General features: G+C 45.8%; 1 long non-coding RNA gene across 1 annotated transcript in view; it reads left to right on the top strand.

Annotated features, from left to right (window-relative positions):
• The window catches only part of LOC146798839 (uncharacterized), an 84,732-nt gene extending 69,946 nt beyond the window's left edge, over positions 1-14,786 (top strand). The window contains exon 3 of the long non-coding RNA XR_014968772.1: positions 14,132-14,786. This is a non-coding gene — a long non-coding RNA (uncharacterized LOC146798839). The remainder of the gene's footprint in view (positions 1-14,131) is intronic.
• The last annotated feature ends 4,690 nt before the right edge of the window (positions 14,787-19,476 follow it).

Below are 19,476 nucleotides of genomic sequence, written 5' to 3'. Positions count from 1 at the left end.
CCGGGACGTGAAACAGGCATTTTTCCAGTTTAGCGTAGAGGGCGTATTGTTTCAGGCGCTCCAGTACCGCTGAGACATGATGCACGTGCTCCTCCATTGAGGTAGAATAGACCAGGATGTCATCTATATAGACGATACATGAGACGTCCAAAAGCCCTCTCAGCACTTGGTCCATAAAGAACTGGAAGGCGGCGGGGGCGTTGCAGAGACCGAAGGGCATTACTCGGTATCCATACAGCCCGAACTTCGTTCTGAATGCCGTCTTCCACTCATCCCCCCGCCTCACCCTTACCAGGTGATACGCACCCCTGAGGTCGAGCTTGGTAAAGACCTTGGCTGTCTTCAACTGGTCCAACAGTACTGGGATCAGAGGTAGCGGGTACCGATTCTTTACGGTCACTCTGTTAATGGCACGAAAGTCAATACACGCCCTCAATCCCCCTTCCGTCTTCGGTATAAAGAAGATCGGCGAGGACGCGGGAGAGGAAGAGGAGCGTATGAATCCCGAAGCAAGCATGTCTGCTAGATATTGCTGCAGGTAAGTTGTTTCGGCTTCTGTGAGGGCGTAGACCCGGCTGCAGGGAATGCTGGCCCCCGCTTCCAGTTCGATGACACAATCATACTCCCGGTGGGGGGGGGGCAGCTGGCTTGCTTCTTTTATGTCAAACACAGCCTTGAATTCGTCGTACACTGCAGGTAGAGTCGAAAGACAGCACACCGCCGGATCCGAGCCTGCACTTGCGAGCATCTCGGCTGGACTCGTCGTAGGTAGGGCGCAGCTCTCTGCCTTCATGGTACAGTGCTCCCGACAAAAAGGAGAGTTCAGAGTCACCGTGTGAGCGGCCCATCGCACCAGAGGGTCATGCAACGTTAACCATGGCATTCCTAATATCAGTTTAAACTGGGGAGCGACGATCAGATCGAAATGTATGCGTTCTACATGGTTCTCTCCGATCTGCATCCGGATCGGTTGTGTGTGAAACCGCACAGGACCAGACGTCAGTGCAGATCCGTCCACGGCCTTCACCTTCTCAGGCGCCTCCTTTTGATCGCAAGGCAGGTGAAGTTCTCTGGCGTACTGTTGGTCAATGAAGTTGCCAGTAGCCCCCGAGTCCAATAAGGCATGGACAACCACTGATATCTCCGAGGGCAAGTCCAGCACAGCACAAATGTTCATGTGGGCTACTGATGACTGCAAGGTGTTGGCGACTGCAGGTGAGACCTCGGTGACCGTAGGCCACAAACAGAGGGTCTCCAACCTGTTTGAGGATGTCAGTTTTCCTGATACTCTGCTGCAGTGTTCACCACAGACAGGGTTTTGTTCCCTGGTCCTCCTGGGCTGACTGTTTTCATCCGGCTCTTGCATTCTTTAATAAAGTGCCCTGGTTTCCCGCAGTATAAGCACAACTTCTGACTTCTCCTTTTCTCTCTTTCGGCTGGGCTGAGGGGGCCTCTAATTCCCCCGATCTGCATGGGCTCCGATCCGTCGCTTGGAGCGCTACGTTCCTCGGGACCTACACGGAGCCGCGAAGGGAGGAATCTTGGTTCCGCTCGTAGCTTATCTCCCTTCCGCTCCTGAAGACGGTGGTCTAGCTGAACGGTCAGGTCAATGAGATCATCACACGTGGCGGGTAGCTGAACCACTTGGGCCAGGACGTCCTTCAACTCCCCTCTCAGTCCCTGATAAAACAGCAATGTCCTCTTTTCCTCAGGCCATTCAGTTTCTACGATCAGCCGGATGAAAGTGGTAATATACGTAAGCAGGTCCTGTGTACCTTACTTGAGGGAAAGGAGTTCTTTATCCAGGGACAACTGATGACCCTTCCGGTCGAATAGCCGTCGCATTTCCACACAGAAGTTCTGGAAGTGGTATAACACCGGCTCGTCGCGTTCTATCAGGGGAAAAGACCAGTTCGCTGCGTTGCCTCCGAGGTAGGACAGCACAAAGGCGGTTTTCACTTGATCCGTAGGAAAGACAGCGGGTTTACACAGGAAATGCAGTCTACACTGCCCCATGAATACCCCAAATTTCTTTGGGTCCCCAAAGAACCTTTCAGGAGGGGCGAGGGGCAGGTGCGTGGGCTGTATGACATGTATAGGTGCAGAACCAGCCTGCGGCACGGAAGAAAAGGAGGTATGTGGGAAGACCCCGGTGCCCTGTCCCCCTACCGAAGCGGTCGCTCCCCAATCTGTAGCGGGCACTTGCGGAGCGAAAGGGGGTGGCAGAGTCCAGCCTCTGATATACGAGCTTCCTACTGCCCCAGTTCCTTTTTGGCGGGAGAGGCCTGCCACCTCTCTTCTCATGGTGCCCATCTCTTGCTTAAGCGCGGCGTTTTCTGCCCTAAAGGCATCTACCTCCCCTCGCCAGGCAGTCAAAGTGTCCAATATTGCAGAAAGGGTAGTATCTGCATCCATCGCTCAGGCTGTATGTATCCGTGGGCTTGTCAGCCTGTCAGGTTCTGTGAGATACGAGGTTGAGAACCACTCACCTTGTAAGCCGGATACAGCGGGAGCGATGCTGGTAACCCCCTCCCCCTATGTGGTGTTGCCCGCCGACCCCTAACTGGGACGTCTAGCGTGGAACACCACCTGAAGGGGGAAAAGGAATGGAAGGGACCCCAGGAACGGGGTAAGGAAAGAACTCTCGGGGGGGGTTGAACGTCTGAAGGTAACCTCACTCCAGAAGCGCATCCCTAGCAACCCTGTAAAGAGAGAACAGAGTGTGATAACCTGGGTCCAGTAAGCGAGCACCACAGCACAAGATAGATAGCACAGAGCCCGATGTCTAGAGCAGTACTCACATGTCCAGTGCGGTGTCCCAGGGCGGTTTCTATGGTCTATGCCGCTCTCCAAGCCTTTCAAGCGGCCCCCAGCGCATAGGGATAGCGGTCCTGGACGCTCTTCGAGCCTTTCAAGCGGCTCCAAGCGGGAAGGAGGAGGTTTCCTCAAGGCTGCGCTGGTCTGTTCCTGACGCACCTTGTAGAATCAGCCGAAGAACAAGCGATTCTGTCAAACTGGGGTTGCAAAACAGGAATGCAAAATAAGGGGTGATGGGAGTCGCACCACAACCCCCTGAAGGCTAACGCGGCGTCCGGAAAAGGCGTCCCTGCGTTCTAGTCTGTGAAGGTAGGGATGTGGGTGCTCCTAGGACAAGGGGTATGAAGGAGACAGGGTGAAAATCTGGCAATCTTCAGTGCTGGCGCCGGGTTGATGCTGCAATGGTGTTCCTGGCGTTGCAGGGCACGGTTGCTCCGTAATGGAGCCTCTGGGCTTCGGGAGCGCCAAGGAGTTCCGTTGGCGTGTCGGGAATCGGCTGGGCGTTGGAGCACGCCTTACACCCTCGTGGCGCTCGGCCGATGGTGGGAACGAAGATGCGGGTGGTTCACGGGAAGATGAGAAACACGGGCAGCGTTCCTGGCTCGTTGGTATTCAAACGGCGGTTGACAAGCGCCGAAGCGAAGGAAGGCGGAGCCTATATAGGTCTCGTGTTCGCGCCTTCCGCTCGGCATGCTGGGAGGTGTAGTCCTACTCCCCGTGCGCGCTTCACTCGAGCCGCGCGGGAGTTCCGAGTCGTGACAGTCCCTCGATTTTTTCCCCTGGATATTCTTGTACCACGATACTCTGGTGGTCGATATTCAGTAGCACTGAAGTAAAATGAGAGGCATGATATTTGATTTTGGAGTGGCAAAGAGAAAATCCATTCTAAAAATTGCCAAATGCCTTTGATAATTCAGCTCAGGTTTATTTCAAATTTATAAATTTATTTTAAAAATCACTATTTTCAAAAAACAATTAATTCCTTACAATCAATTCATGTGATTACTGCGTTGGTTACTGCCTATATTAAAATATGGACTCATTTTGTGTGCCTCAACATATGTGCATGTCATCAATGCATGATCATAAGAAATGTAATTGAGTTTATGAAATAATGTCAGGTGCCTTACATATATATCGAGCTAGGGTAAGGCAGCACTGATCTCTTACACTGTGAAGTCTCAGCTGATAATAGTAAGTGTGCACACAGCGTGCATGACTTTTTCTCCCTGATATTGAATGGCAATCTGTTTAAAACATCCCACTAGCTGCCTGTCTCGGAAGTTCAGATGACTTCCCTGATGTGCAGCCTGTAATCTGGTAGTAACAAACACTCACTGAGGCAGACCCAGCATATCTGCATGAGCCTTCCGCTCCACCTCTGCCTATGCTGAAGTCTCTATATCATTTCCTAACAGACACTCCACTGGGAGGGCAGGGGACATAGCCACCTTCTTTGGGCCAGTGACCCCTCTCCACTCTAAGCTTACCAAGGCTATTCGAAGGAGCTTAATCTTGTTGTCAGCATTGGTAACCTGGTGACCAGGCAACATTTGGTCAGGGAAAACCAGTCTAGCAGCCACCATAGTGACACTGGCACCTGCATCCCTCAGAGCCTCTACCTTAGTCCCATTGATTTTAAGGCTTTGTCTATACTTCTCCAGCTTGGAGACAAGACGGCCAGGGCTTCAACATCCACCCCACCCAGGGAAACTAAAGTAATTTCAGTGTATCCTCTGGTCTCTCCAGAGTGCACTTTCATCCCCACTCCTATGCTAGCAAACCCTTTGGATTGTCCACCACTGGGGAACTTTTGGGAGCATGCTGAATTTAATTTCTTATGACCTGTCTGATGACATTCATGACATAACCCAGAAGCCTTTGCTGGATCCCAGTTTATAACCTGGTACTCCTTGCCATTGGACTGTAAGAAGTCTTGGGCCCGCCATCCTGAGAAGTATATTGGGGCCTTTACAGAACTCCTTCTTTATGTCTTGTTTGTTGCTGGGAGGTCTGAGAACCATTCTTTTGGTCACCCCCACCATGGGTCTTCCTGGACACCTTTGTTCTGACCCATTTGTCATCTATCCTCCCTCTCCAGCTCTCTGGGAAAATGCAACCTAGAATTCACCAAATGCTGATGCAATTTCCAATTGCAACAATTAGTTAAAATTTGCTCCTTTATAATTAAATTAGGCAGTCCATCATAAGTGTCTGCCTCATTGCCTTTTATCCAGCCTTCTAGTGTTTTGACTGAAGAGACCACAAAGTCGACCTATGTCTGATTTTGACCTACATGGGGTCCCTAAATTTCAATCTGTATTCTTCAGTAGTGAGTCCATATCCTTCTATCAAGGTCTCCTTCATGTGATGATAGGACTAAACCACCTCCTCGGTAGTGGTCAGAACTCTATCTCTGTCACTCACTGAGAATAACTCCCAAAGTAGGGAGCTCCAGTGCTAGGGTGCTATCCCCTAATTTAGCAGGCCCCCTCAAAGGCTGCAAACTATTTGTCAAAATAATCAACAACACTAAACTTAGGGACACTCCCTTTGGGGATTTTAGGGTCAAATGATGTCCTCTTTCGACCTGGTACTATTGTCGTTGGCCTCATCTTAGGGCCTAAGGACCAACTTAGTCCTTATTTCCTTAAGGGCAAGTCACCTCTCTTTAAGTACAAATGTTTTCTCCTCCAGGGAGAGTAGGACAAGCTAATCCTGAAGGGTTCCTACCACCTTACGACTGGGGAGTCTACTAGAGTGACTCCGTCTCTTCCCACTGGTGAAGTGGGTCTGGGGAAGGTGGAGAGTTGAGCTCCTCATCTTCTTCCCAGTAGTTATCATCATCATCATCATCAAAACCACTTTATTTGGTTAATAAAAACCATAAAAGTAAATTGAATACAACATTTATCACTTCAATAATAACATTTTGAAATAAAATTCATCACTTGGCTTAGACAGTATAAAACATTTCAATACCAAAATTCATACATATACCACATAAAAGAATTAACAGCAATTCATTTTTAGCAACATATTTCCAAAATACAACTTATTCAGCAGAAACTAAGGTGGAAGGGCAAAGGTTAAGACAATATTCTTTTGATCATTCTAAAACAACCAAATTACTTGTCAAGGAATACCTTTTTTTCGAATGCCTCACTGCAACTACTAGATAGCTGGCAATATTTAAAATCTCCCAGGGATCATTCAGCATCGGTAAATATAATAAAGCAGGTCTAACCTGCATAAAACCATTTCCTTTTCAAATAGGGATTAAAAACCTTCTACGGATGTCGCAAAAATGATGACAAAACATTATAAAGTGCATAGTATCCTGGGTCGCAAAAATTATCACATGTGCATGGCCCTAAATCGTTCACCCTACAACAACCCTGTGAATCAGCTAGTAAACAATGGATAAGATTAAGGCGAAATCTGGTTAAAAGAAAGCGATGAAAAGGCCTGCTGACAAGCGACAAATAGAAGAGGTTTTTAAAAGATAGTATGATTTTACGGTTGGTTTCATTATCTCAGTCGCCTCCCTCTCTGAAAACAACAAGTTTAAAAAATGTGTTTTTACCCACACAAGGTCCTCTTTCCTTATTTTTTCTGGGGAGTCAAAGAATTAAGGGTGCCTTAATTTGTTTAAAATTGACTTAACATATTGTAGCTATGGAATGCTGCTGCCTCTCTCCATAGAGACACAATCCCTGGCAATTTCTTGATTCAGCGCTAATTCTGGGTTGATCCAGGTTGTTAGCAAACAGACTACCGGGGTCAACCTTATCAAATCAGAGAAATAATCGATACCTAATTCTTGATGTATTACATAAGTGGGGGTAGATTGAGGGACGACAAGAGGGACCTTAAGAACTTCTGTTCAACTATCTGAAGCCCCTCCACCGGTTTGTATCCCCAGATAGCAGACCCATACCTCGCAATAGCTATGCATTTAGACCTATAAATGTTGAGAATGGCTGTGATTGGTTGGGCGCCTAGTTGCTGAGTAAAGCCATGAACAGCAGCTATAGATCTAGCCATGGCATGTTTTTTTTGCTTTCTGTTGGGGAACCCATGAACCCCTCTCATCAAACAGTACCCCCAGATACGTAAAGGAAGTCACCCTAGATAGGTCTACGCCTTCACAATGAAAGTCTTTTAACTAATTTGGTCTCTGTCCCATAATCATCGTATGTGATTTAGCAATGTTGACAGTTAAATTAAAAGATTTCATAAAAGCCCCAAATTAATCCAAAAGCCTCTGGAGCCCTACAGCTGTGCGTGCCAGCAATACCACGTCATTCGTGCATAGGAGGGCAGGGATAGCCCTATCCCCTACACGTGGAATATCTAGACTGGCAGAGCATACGGAATTGCCTAGGTTATTTATATATAAAGTGAAGAGCAGGGGAGCCAAAATGCAGCCCTGACAAACACCTCTACCACTGCTAAAGTGCTTTGTGTATTTGCCATCTTGGCTGACTCTCACTTTTGCTGGGAGATCCTTATGTAGGTCAGCCAAGAAATAAACTAAGCAGTGATCCATCCCCATATCAATCAGTATGGACCATAGCTTTGATCTATTTACTCGATCGAACGCTGAGGATAGATCCATAAAGGCCAACTGTAAAGTCCCAGCCTTGGCCACTGTATATTTCCCTGCCAATTAATACAAATTCAAACACTACCTACTCCTACCTTCTACTCCTACCTTTTCTAAAACCACATTGAATATTTGTTAAAACGCCTCTCCCATTAAGCCAATCCATAAGTTTACCTAAAATCACTCTCCCTAATACTTTTACGGCAGAATCTATTAGGGATATAGGCCTGTAACAGCTCGGGTCACCTCTCTGGCGTTTTTTAAAAACCGGAATGATAGTAGAGTACGACCAGGACATCGGGAATCCATGCTGACTAGCCACGTTAAAAAGTTTTGTTAAAATGTTTACCCAGAAAATTGGATTCTGTTTGTATAGATCGGCTGGGATGCCGTCTGGGGCTGGGGCCTTATTACTGGTCATTTGCTTTATTGCTAGCTCAACCTCACCTTCATTAAAGACCACTCCAAGGGAATTCAAATCATGGTCTAAGGGAGCAGGGGATCCCAGCTCGGTCAGGACCTCATATATCTATTTAAAATGAGAATACCATTGGGCCTCTGTAATATTACATTCTAGGGGCGAGTTATCAGTTCCAGAGAAAAGGGGTTTATTTACTATTGCCCAAAATCTTGAACTATCCTTGAGGACCTCCACTGCTGATAGGTCATTCCAAGCTTCCTCTTTGATTTCATTTCTGCCCGTATTGAGGGCACAATTATATGTCTTCCTTAATGTGGCTATATACATTTTATCCAGTGGGACCTGTTTTAGTGGAGTGACAAGCTTTCGGTGTGTTTCAGAACAATTACTGTCAAACCCACCCATTCTTTCTTTACATCTTCTACTAGGCAGGGTGAGGCCTGTCGCTACCTGAACGCAAATTCCTTTGAACGCTTTAAGTACCGCAGGCCCCAGGTTTGTTGGGTCAAGGCAAATGCCAAAGTTCTCCTCTGAATTCTGCCGAAGGTCCTGTAGGAAGACGTCCGGGATTACTTTAGTCCATTTTAATCTACGTCCTTGATCAGGTTTTAGGCAGGTGTCAGTGAAAGGTTTCCCATACTTGCCCTTTAAGCCAGTGCCCCCCCCCCCCAACACAAGATGGACGGGATTATGGTCACTGAAATGATACCACTGTACGTTATATGAAACCTCCTGAGATGACAGTACAGGGGAGATAAATACACATTCTATTATAGAGTCCCATCTTCTTGCCTTAAAAGTAGGAATCCTCGCCACACTAGGATTTATACGAGGTTGAATGAGCTATACTATAGCCAAAAGATCCTCCGGGCATGGCCCTTGCTGTGCATATGCTCAAAATGAGAATTAAAAGAAGTTGCTGGCCCTACAAAATATGCAACATGGCAGTTCATAGTACATAAATTAATATTAAAATCGCTCAGAATTATATAATAGAATAAAACTTGGTTTGCTTCATTATATAATCCGCTAAAAAACATTTCAAGTTACATAAATGTTCGTTTAAAAATGTACTTTCAAAAGAATTATAAAAATTCACATCAACAGTTTTGTTGTGTTAGTAGAGATAATTTCTATCGCTAGGCAATTACAGGAACCGGCGTCCACCCTACGGTGGGTTCCTATCAGTGTCAGCAAAATTAATACTAGAAGACCTCCCCTTTGCTCTACCTGCGGCTGAGGGCTGCGCGGGCTCACCATAGGACATATATTATTTCCCATGTCCCAAGTCTCTTGCAGACCCACAATATCATGTTCTCTAAGAAGATTAAGCCACCTATCATCATCTCTTTTTCTTCTTAGCCCTGCTATATTCCAGCTAAAAATCTAACAAACTAAATTGTCACCCTCACTCGACCCTGGTAATATCACTACTCTGGCTCCGCTGTGGGAGGGGGGGGGCTCCAGTCAATCATTTTCATCTAGGAGGCTTAATGGGAGAAATACGTTTTCACACACTGAGCTGTTCTCTCTTTCTTCAACCCCTGAAGGCTTTATTGGCAGCGTCAGTAGAGTCGGGGCCCTATGGGGATTTATTATGGTATGCTGCTCCTCCCTGGAACTTGCAATGAATGCTCTCTCCTATTTCTCAATGCAAAAGTCCCCTGCTCCCACCTTCTATGTGGCTACACCCCCTACAGTGGTAGATAAAAATACCCCAAGGGTAGGGCCCTCATACCCCCTGGGCCCACATTGAAGCCATCCTGAAATAGCTTCCCCGCAATTCCTGCTTGATCAAATAAATGATGATGCAGTCTCTCTCTGCCTGTCTTGGCCTATGGCCAACCCAACCCACACGTCTAGCCATTATAATGTGAGAGGAAGCCTGCGCCCCATTACTTGATTGCTGTTGACACCAGAACTTGGTTTTACATAAGAGGTCCTGGGTAGATTCTATATCATTCTCTTTAAGGGAGGGGGGCACACCTGTAAGGATTGCAACTAGGGGGTAGCATCAGGGGGCAAATTAAGTCTACAGTTATTTTAACCCTGTTATCTGTCCTATTTGCAGGTATCTTACCTTGCTCCACAGAGTCTTGATTAACCACAGGGATTTACTCAGCATATTTACAGTGCTTACCCACTTCCCGACACCCCGTAGTCGCAACTGGGTTGGCTCCAACTAAGGTGCCCATGCTAGTCTCATCTGGAGTCCTATTTGTATGTCTTAAGGCCCCTTCTACCTTTTCTGCTGAAATCTGAGTTTGTGAGGTGGATAGAGCACAACTATCAAGCAGCGCACTTTTATTCTTCAAGTCCATTAATTGAGTCTCTAGGTGCTCTAGTTTCCCCATTACACCATTTACAAAGTTCTAAAGAGCAAATGTCTTTAATAGCGGTGGAAACATGTAGCTCCAACTACTATTTAAATAGATCCTCCAAGGCATATCTAACAGCTGTATGGACAAGGAAGTCAAGGCTACGTTCTGATCTACCGTAGTGAGTTGTGGTTAGATCGGCTGGTACCAGGCCAGGTTTGGTAACTCTCCTTTTCCCCTTTCTTTTTACTGAGGGAAGAAGCAGCTCCTTCTGCGGGGGTGCATCCTTACCCATAATCTCTCCCTCCGTAGTCCGGGGCACCTTTTCAGAAGTCATAGGGCCCTCCCTCTGTACTTCCTGCTCACCAGTAATGACTAGTGCCTCTTTAAGGGTTACCCTCCGGGGTAGGGTAGCTAGGGGGATGCTCATCCCTGGTTGATCAGTTCTCAGGCCCAACTCGTCCTCTGCGTTTTGGATTTCTTGAGTTAGAACCCCCACTGCAGAAGTTAGATAGGAGATTATAGAGGCAGAGTTCCTTGGTACTTTTACCTTTTATTTCCCAGGTTCAAGGCTACAGGGTTGTTTACGCTTACCCATAATAATGGCAGAAGGGTGAATGTAAGGGGGTAGCCCAGCCCCTTCCAGGCTCTGACAGGTGCAGCGCCGCTGGGCCCAGAGCAGCTTTATGCGCCTCCTGGCGCGAAACAAATGTGTAGGCGGCACCTGCGGCAAGGCCCACTGGGGAATGCAGTTCCTAGAAAGTGCTGGTGTGCGATGAAGGGCAGTAGTTACCAATTTGGGCTAGGGCATCATCCTCACCTTCTTCAGGTTCTTCCGCTGAGGAATGGCCCTCCCTCTCTAGTCTTTCTTTCTCATAGGAGCTGAGGAGCTTCTCCAGCTCCTACCTTTTAGCTGTCACCTTGTAGCTAATGCCTCTTGTCTTGTACAACACCCTTAGATCCATAATCCTCAGGGCTTGGATGACTGGCAGGTAAAGATTCTGACCAATCTCCATTGTGCCTAACTTTTTACTTGGCAGTTGGGACCTTTTTAAGAAATGTAGAAAAAGTTTTTAAACCTTTTCTAATTCACCTAAGGCTTTTTAAATATGTCATTGGAATGGGGGTCTACCAAAAGCCGTAACAATCCAATTAGAAAAATCGAAAACATTCAGAATTTTTTTTGTTGATGCTCAAGACAATTAAGTGGATTTCTCGAGCAAAATCACATGTGTCCAAATAGTAGTGTGAAACACAAGTTCAGGATCCCCACCACTGTTAACACCAATCTAGGAAAGTGGAGTATTATTTCATGTGATACTATCATGATACCCCAAAGATGACCCTTGGATTTACATAAATAAATCCTTAGCTCAGTCCTGGTAGAGTGGCAAAGAGCAGTCAGGCTTTACTAAAGGAACATGTGGTATGCATTTCAGAGTATCAACATGGACGATCAGTAATTGACACAATCAAGAGTAATCTAACACCAACTTATAACAATAATGTGTATTTTTATCTAAATTTAGACACCAAAATTAACAAAATTGCATACATACAACCGGAGTTATAGGTTTTAGAAGTAATAGAAAATCAATGCAAAACAATACAGTGAAAATGTGACATTGCGGTCAATGGGAAAACCACAAGTGGCAATCGGTCACTTGCAGGTAGAGTTGCGCTGTACCCTCGCAGGGTAAAGGTGATGAGAGTCCCATGACCAAACAACAACAGTCTGTTCAGTTTTACCTGGCCCATGGAGCACCGGTGCAGAATGGTCCTGGCTGTTCCTGGTGCTGAACGGTAACACAGGAAAGCTGTACCACTGTAATGGTCCTGCGGGGAAAAGATGCAAAAAGGCAATGACAGAGTGGTTGCTGACGTTGATCAAAGGTCAGATAGAATTCCCTGTTAATGCAGTGTCGAGTAAAGGGGTCAGTTGCCGGACTGGCAACCAACAAGCCCTGGCAACGGTGAGTGGAGCAGAAAGTAACTCTGACATCCAGTGGCCCAGAGGAACGCAGTAGCTGCCTGTAACTTTGTGGATGGCAGGACTACAGTTCCCACAATGCACTAGACCATCTGGATTTGGGCCATCCCTCAGTGGGCCTGATGGCCAGTGATTCTTCGGATCTGGAGTGTTGTTTTACGTGCTGTTTGCAGGGGACTAGTGCCACTAGACCAGGCGAGTCCAAGGGTGCTTCAGGCTTCCCAAGGTGTCCCTCTGTTTAGGGGAACCGAGATATACCCTAGAATGAGTCTTGATCACACAGTTCCAAGAGCATTGCCACAAGTGCAGGATAGCCTCTTTTACTTTGTGCAAGTCTTGTTGTCGCTGTCACAGGTCTCTTCTTCTGTCCCCTTCAATGCAGGTTGTTCAGAACTGAGGTTCTGGTATCAGGTGTATCCCTTAAATCCTAGATTTAGGGGAGTTAAGGGTGTGGGAGTTAGTAGCCAATGGGCAGCTAGTCTGCCCCTGAGGTGACCACACCTGGGGTTTTGGCCACCTCATCTACCCAGAACCCTCGATTCTGCCAATTATAAAGATGGCAGAAATCTAGTTTTAGTGTACAGACCAGGCTGCTCACCCTGGAGGTGTGACCAGTCTTCTGGGGATATACACCTCCTTGACTAACTAATTTCCCACCTGTCTGGGTGCAAATGTGCCTGGAGCAGGGGGAGGGCTCTTTCCTCCATTGGGAGGTGGCCCTGATACATTTCATGGGTGGTGTAGCCTTTGAAGCTCACCACCTTGTTGTGCTATTTCACTAGCATGCTTGGGAGGAGGGAGGTATGACCACCTTCCTGCCCAAGTCTTTGTTCCTGATTCCTGGGAGTGATCACACTGCCTGGCAGAAGGTCAGAATCCTGTTTTGCCAGGAGCAGGCGGGCGAAACGTGGGATTGCCAGCCAGAGCAGCTGGGGCAGCTGGGTGGGCATGTATGTGAGCCATATGTGCACACATGCGGATTTCAGGGGTGCATCAGGGTGTCATCATGACACCCTTGCACCTTTGAAAATATTCTCAATTTGCGATTAGCAAATAGCGATTCGCAAATTGAGAAGGATTTCCCATTCATTGCTATGGGCCTCCTGGCCCATAGGAATGAATGGGTAGGTATTCGTTAATTGCGATTTCGCAATTTGCTAATCGCAATTAAGGAATTTCAAGAATTCGCAAAATTTGTGTGAATTTTTAGATACATCCCGTTTTGCAATTCTCAAATAGCGATTCGCAAAAAATCGCTATTTGAGAATCGCAAATGGAGATGTTGATACATATGCCCCCAGGAGTCTATTCTGGGGCGAGCATGATGTCCAATGTCAGCCTCTTCATCAGTACTACCACTGGGGATTGATATGATATACCGCGTGGGTGGTGTGTTACTGCCCTAAAGCGGCCCACTTGGGTGAAAATATGGTCTAGGTGGGAGAAACTGCTATGTGGGTGTCAGAAATAGGTGTACTGCTGTTGATGAGGGTTGTGCTCCTGCCACAAATCCACCAACCCCAGCGCCAAAACAAATGCCTGCAGGTGTCTTTCATCCCTGTGCAACTGCGCCGGTCAATGGATTGCAGGTTCCATTGATGGAGCAGGGTTTTTACTCTAAAACCAAATATCTGTTTCATTTTCGCATGTTATAATTAAAAGTACTACTGATTAATTTTTAAGTATTAAGAATTTGTCAAATATTGTCTAATCAACCTTATTAACAAGAGAATTACACGTGGAAATGCTATTGCATGGCTTAATAATAAGTGAACTAAGTTGGTGAGCAAACTGACAGAAAACGATGTTGCTTATGTGATGTTATTGTGTTTTGCGCTTAAATAAATATTCATTAATGGCTTTTTGATGTCGCAAATGGCTAGATAAATACACACACATAAGGGTATTAGCAGGGGAATTACACTGTATAATCATTTCCGTGCAGTAATTATGTTTTGTGTTTCTTTGCTCTTAAGTTGACAATTGTGGCCTGCTGAAAGATGGCCACCATCCGCAGCCTGCAGTCGAGTAGATGCAATATTGAAAAAGGCTTTGTACGGACTGCGACCCTGACTTCTAGTTGAACTGAAAAGCCATGAACATGACGACAAATCCAGGATGGCAGCCAAGAAACCCCTGGATGTGAAAATTTGTAGCAACTGAATAATCTGACTGCATGGACTTTTGGTGGTCTCACAAGAAGATACATTTTTTAATCCGAGAGAGACATCCGTAGAAGTTACAAATTTGTGGACATCTGACTTTTTATTCAGAAAACTTAGAATTATCAATAATGGGAAGATTCTTGAATGTTACAAGACGACAGCTTTTCCTGTTCAACTGATGTTTTAATGTTCTTTTTGTAACTTTTGAAGGTAGAATTATAGTATAAATATTAGCAGACTAGAGAGGTCAAGTGCCACTTCTTCCCGAGCTGATGATGCGAGGTCCCTATGCTGACGGAGAGGACGAAGACTCTATATGACGGCAGGAAACTCTAATTTTTCTCCTGAGGACCGGTTCTGACTTAGGATCTGACAGTTAGACAGATTAGGTAAATATGAGAGAAATGAAATTTGCATTTTAATTGGCTTTTCTTGAAACTTTAGATAAATGAACAATCTGTTTGAATTTCTGTCTCGGGTGATTATTTCTGGTCATGTTTTATTGATTTTATTGTGTATCCTTTGAAATGTATTTTACTAGATCCACAGCAACAAGCTGGTCGCATTGACCTCAAAGTATAGGCAGATTAGATGAGAGCATATGTGAAAGGTGTTTTCTCCTTTACAGGGCACGGATAGAGTGATTTAGGGTGAATGTTGGTGTAATGGGCCCCACCAGCGTGTGATGTGTGTATGCGTGTGTGACTGTGAAATCATTCCGTCCGTGGAAGTAGAGGTGATTCGGAAGCTCTGATCTGCACCAGTTTCTTGGTAGCAGATTGATGGTTAGCTATTGTCTTGATCTAGTGGAATTGCGTGTATATAGGCTTGTTGATTATTGATTGATATTTGTAATAACACTATATGTTGAAGTCGTGTTGAGTTCTATGTATTGTGAACGGCTTCTGGGATGTAGGAAGTCGGTGACAGTTCCGTAGTAGAGCAGAGGGAGTGTTGCTCTCGGAAAAGGTGGGATTATTAGCCCTGTATGCAGACAGGGAAAAACGTGTGACAATTGAAGTTGCGCGTCACATTGTCTGGGTTCGACAAGGTAGCATCGCTGTGTGTTGCCATTCTGTGTAAGAGAAGTGTATATGATAGCAAAGGCTATCTGTGAAACTCTGGTCTTAAGTCCCAGGGATCCGTAAGGTATTCCGTTAAAGCTTTCCGCTGGAGAAGTAATAGGTATTCTCGGAGCTTGTTAGAAGGACAGGGCAGAGGTAAGCGCTGCTTTGTTAGCGTATGATATAATTCTGTAGTAGGACAGACTGTTCGCTGTTCTCGGGAAAGACGGAATTCTGTGTGGATGTACTACATTCTCTGGTGTGTAAGTGCGTGAATGAGAAGGCATTCTGGTTAATTGTGAAACTCTTAGTAACATTCCGGAGGGAAATAGTTAATTGATGCTTGTTAGAAGGATAAAGTAGAGGGATGTGCTACTTTATCAACGGAAGTAACGATTCTGTAGTAGAGCAGAGGTAAGCGCTGTTCTCGGGAAAGACAGAATTCTCGTGGGAAAGGTCTTTTGCTGCTCTGTGGTTAGCGAAGCAGACAATGGAGATGTTTGTATGTTGTAACTAACAGACTCGTAGAAGTTGAAACAAAGTCTACCAAGTAGTCTTGTAAAGGAGGGGTAGACGAGAGAGACAGGAGACAGGAGCAGAAGCGACTGCAGCGACTGCTGACGTCAGGGAGACCGCGCTGTGATTGGACAGTGGGTTAGAACGGTGGAAGTGCAGTGATTGGCGTGCTAGTGTACGCCGCGCTAGGATTGGGAGACGTACAGGGTGACGTAGATGCTCCAGGATTGGTGTGTTAGTGTGAGTCGCGCTGGGATTTGTGGACTGAGTCAGTGACGTAGACGCTCCAGGATTGGTGCGTTAGTGTGAGTCGCGCTGCAATTGGACAAAAGATCGTACAGTTGTAGAAAGAGCAAACAGCTGGTGAAAAATAAGAAAATGTATTACCACACTGAGGAAAAGAAGAAGAAATCCTTATTCAGTAAAGTAAAAACCTGGTTCGATAAGGATAAGGATATCATAACTAGGGAAGGAGAGTTACTTCCTCCAACGAGAACCCCCGCATCCTTTATGGTTGCAAAATATGGGTATCATACCTGTATTTGGTTAGATAACTGGATGAAGTATACTAAGGAAGATGGGGTTTTGGCTTTCCCGGAACATGGCTCATTTAATCTGGCCGTGTTAAGGAATTTACGGGAAAAGATGATGAACCTAGAGCCTCGGCCTAGGCCGACGCAATTCGAGGCATTGGTGGAATGGGAAGATGAAGTACATGAGCGGGAAAAGCAGAGGAGTGCAGGTAACTATCGATACATGTTCGGTAGAAAGTATGATCGTGAAACTCATCATGATCGAATGAGAAGGTGGCGAGATGCCAGTATGACCGAGGGGTTATATCCTGTAAGAACAGCAGAGGAGTCAGGAGGGAGAAAGTGTACAGAAAAAGAACATAATATAGAGACCAGAAGATATGGGGCAAATGAGTCTGATGATCATGTCTTAGAGGACATGCTCTACAAAAGACCACCCCCGTATAGAAGAGAACCAGAAGTAGGAACAGCAGTTTCCCCAATGAGAAACACCCTGTGGGTTATAAAGACAGAGGCTACAGCCCCTGAGCTGAAAAGCGGTTGTTCTCTGGCGGAAAGAGAAAGAGAGCGAGAAAGAGAGAAGGAAAGAGAGAGAGAGCGAGAAAGAGAGAGAGAAAGAGAAAGAGAGATAGAAAGAGAGAGAGAGAGAGAGAGAAAGGAAAAGAGAGAGAGAGCGAGAAAGAGAGAGAGAGAGAGAAAGAGAGTTAGAGAGAGAGAGAGAGAGAGAGAAAGAGAGATAGAGAGAGAAAATGAGCTTAAAAATGAAAAAAACAGAGAACTAGCAAGAACTACATCTGAACTAACAGAGAAAATCAGGGAGCTGACTAAGAATCTGGAGGCTGTTACAGTGCCTGTGACAATAGGCCCGGTTATGCCGATTTTTGACAAGCAGAGGACGGGTGAAAATGGTTTGACGGTGCCATATGTGGGCAATAGGTTGATTGTACCTCCGGAACAGGTAGAATTGAGAGCGGGAGAAACACAGTGGAGAACAGGAGAAAATCAGTGGAGACACACTGTATGTGGAGGGGAAATGAGTGTGCAGACTAACTCAAGTTTGAATTCTGGATGTATGGAAGGGAACAGGGGATCAATTTTGGAACCGCAAAGGGTGGCAGAACCAGAGGGTGCGGAAAAGTCTGTGATAACTGCTGAAGATTTGAATGACTGGCTGAGAACATTACAGAAAAAGGAGAAAGAGTCACAGGGAATGGATGTAGCTAGGCTACGTATGGAAATGGAAGAATTGATAGTAGGAACCATACCTACAGAAACACTGAAGAATTATCAGGAAAGGGAGATCCTCTTTTTATGTAAGAGTATTACATGGAGAGCAAAGAACATACACAACAGGTTGAAAGGAATAGCCAGTGAAGTGGGAATTGACATGGATAAGGTGAAAGCTTTACAGAAAACATACCGAGTGGACTTTTCAGACAAGGATATTGAGAATCTGAACAATGCAGGCCGAACAGGACAGATTAAGGAAATGATTGCCTTGTTAAGGAAATGGGGAGATGTAGAAAGATGGAAAGACAGATGGTATCGAAAGCGAGAGGATGGAGTGGATAGAACCTACTCAGCATTTCCCCTAACAGAAAAAGAGAAGGCAGTGACAGCTTACCCCATGAGAGAGATTCCAGGAGGAGGGTATGTACATGTCCCATGGACCAGACAGGATATTTTATCATTTACGAATGATTTCCCTCGTTTAAGGGAAAAACCTGTGGAGTGGTACAGACAAGTCGACAGATTTGTAAAGCTGTCAAAAGTACTGTGGATTGACCTGAATAGTCTCTATGATATAATTGTACCAGCAGACTTGTGGGCAGAATGTAAAATAGTCATAGACTGGCCCACTAAGGAATACCATAGAGATCCAAAAACAGGAGCTCCAGACCCGGAGGTCATGAAGAAGTATGAGCAGGTTATGGCCTTCTTGAAAAATAAAGTTCCCCCCAAGGAGACAGACTGGGTTAAAATAGACCGAACACATCAGGAATTGAAAGAATCAGTCCATGCTTACTATGAAAGACTGATACTAGCTTTTAAGCAGTTCAGTGGAGATGAACACCTGGGGGACAAGGATCTGAGTCACTTCGTGTACAGATTTGTGTATGGTTTGCGGCCTGAAATCAGTGAAATGATACGGCAGCATACCGTGGATTGGCAGAGTAAGAAGATTGATGAGATTTTGAGACATGCAAAATACTTCAGTGATGAGATTGAGGCAAAGCAGAGAAAATTAAAAGAAAAAGCAATGTGGGCACAGGTGAAAGTCGCAGAAAGACAGGAAGCTCAGCTGGTTGAACAAGCAAATAACCCAGGAAATAAACCTAGGTTTGGTTCAGGAAAAGGAAAAGGGAACATAGAGGAAGCAAAGAAAAAGTTCCCCTGCCACAACTGTGGAAAATTGGGGCACTGGAAATCCGAGTGTAAGAACCCACCGTCCACTAACGATGATAATTCATCATTGAATTCGCAGGTGCAGAGCGAGGGGTGTGGTCAGCATCGACAACAGCAGAAGGCTGATAAGCAGCAGAATCAGGTGCCAAAACCACTCTTACCACAGAGAAAAGGATCCCAGAAGTACAGTCAAGAATCGGGGTTCTACGATGAAAAGCAGGTAATCAAACCAAAACGCGCAAGCGCTGTATCTCAGTACTGGCTGAAAAATGAGGGAAGTGACTCTGAGGGAGTCTTCTGATGGTGCCGAAGAGAGGAGGAGGAGTGCGTACTTGGCGCAACTCTAGAAATAGACCAGGCAGGACCCTTTGTGGATGGGAAAATTAATGGGGAAAGCATTACTTTCTGAGTTGATACGGGGGCCACGAGATCCACTGTCAGGTCAGCTGATATAAAGAATCTTCCTCTCTCGGACGAAGCAATCCAAGTGGTTGGAGTATCCAACACACAGATCAAAACACTACTTACTGAACCAGTAAGGGTTAGAATAGGGAAATTCTCAGACATGCACCGATTTGTGGTGTGTGACACCAGTCCGGTGAACCTGTTAGGCAGGGATCTGCTGTGCAAAATGAAT

The sequence above is a fragment of the Triturus cristatus genome, chromosome 9 (genome assembly GCF_964204655.1).
Source record: "Triturus cristatus chromosome 9, aTriCri1.1, whole genome shotgun sequence".
In the NCBI taxonomy this organism is placed as follows: domain Eukaryota; kingdom Metazoa; phylum Chordata; class Amphibia; order Caudata; family Salamandridae; genus Triturus; species Triturus cristatus.
The sequence above is the reverse complement of the archived record's forward strand: the minus strand, read 5'-3'. Positions and strand labels throughout refer to the sequence as shown.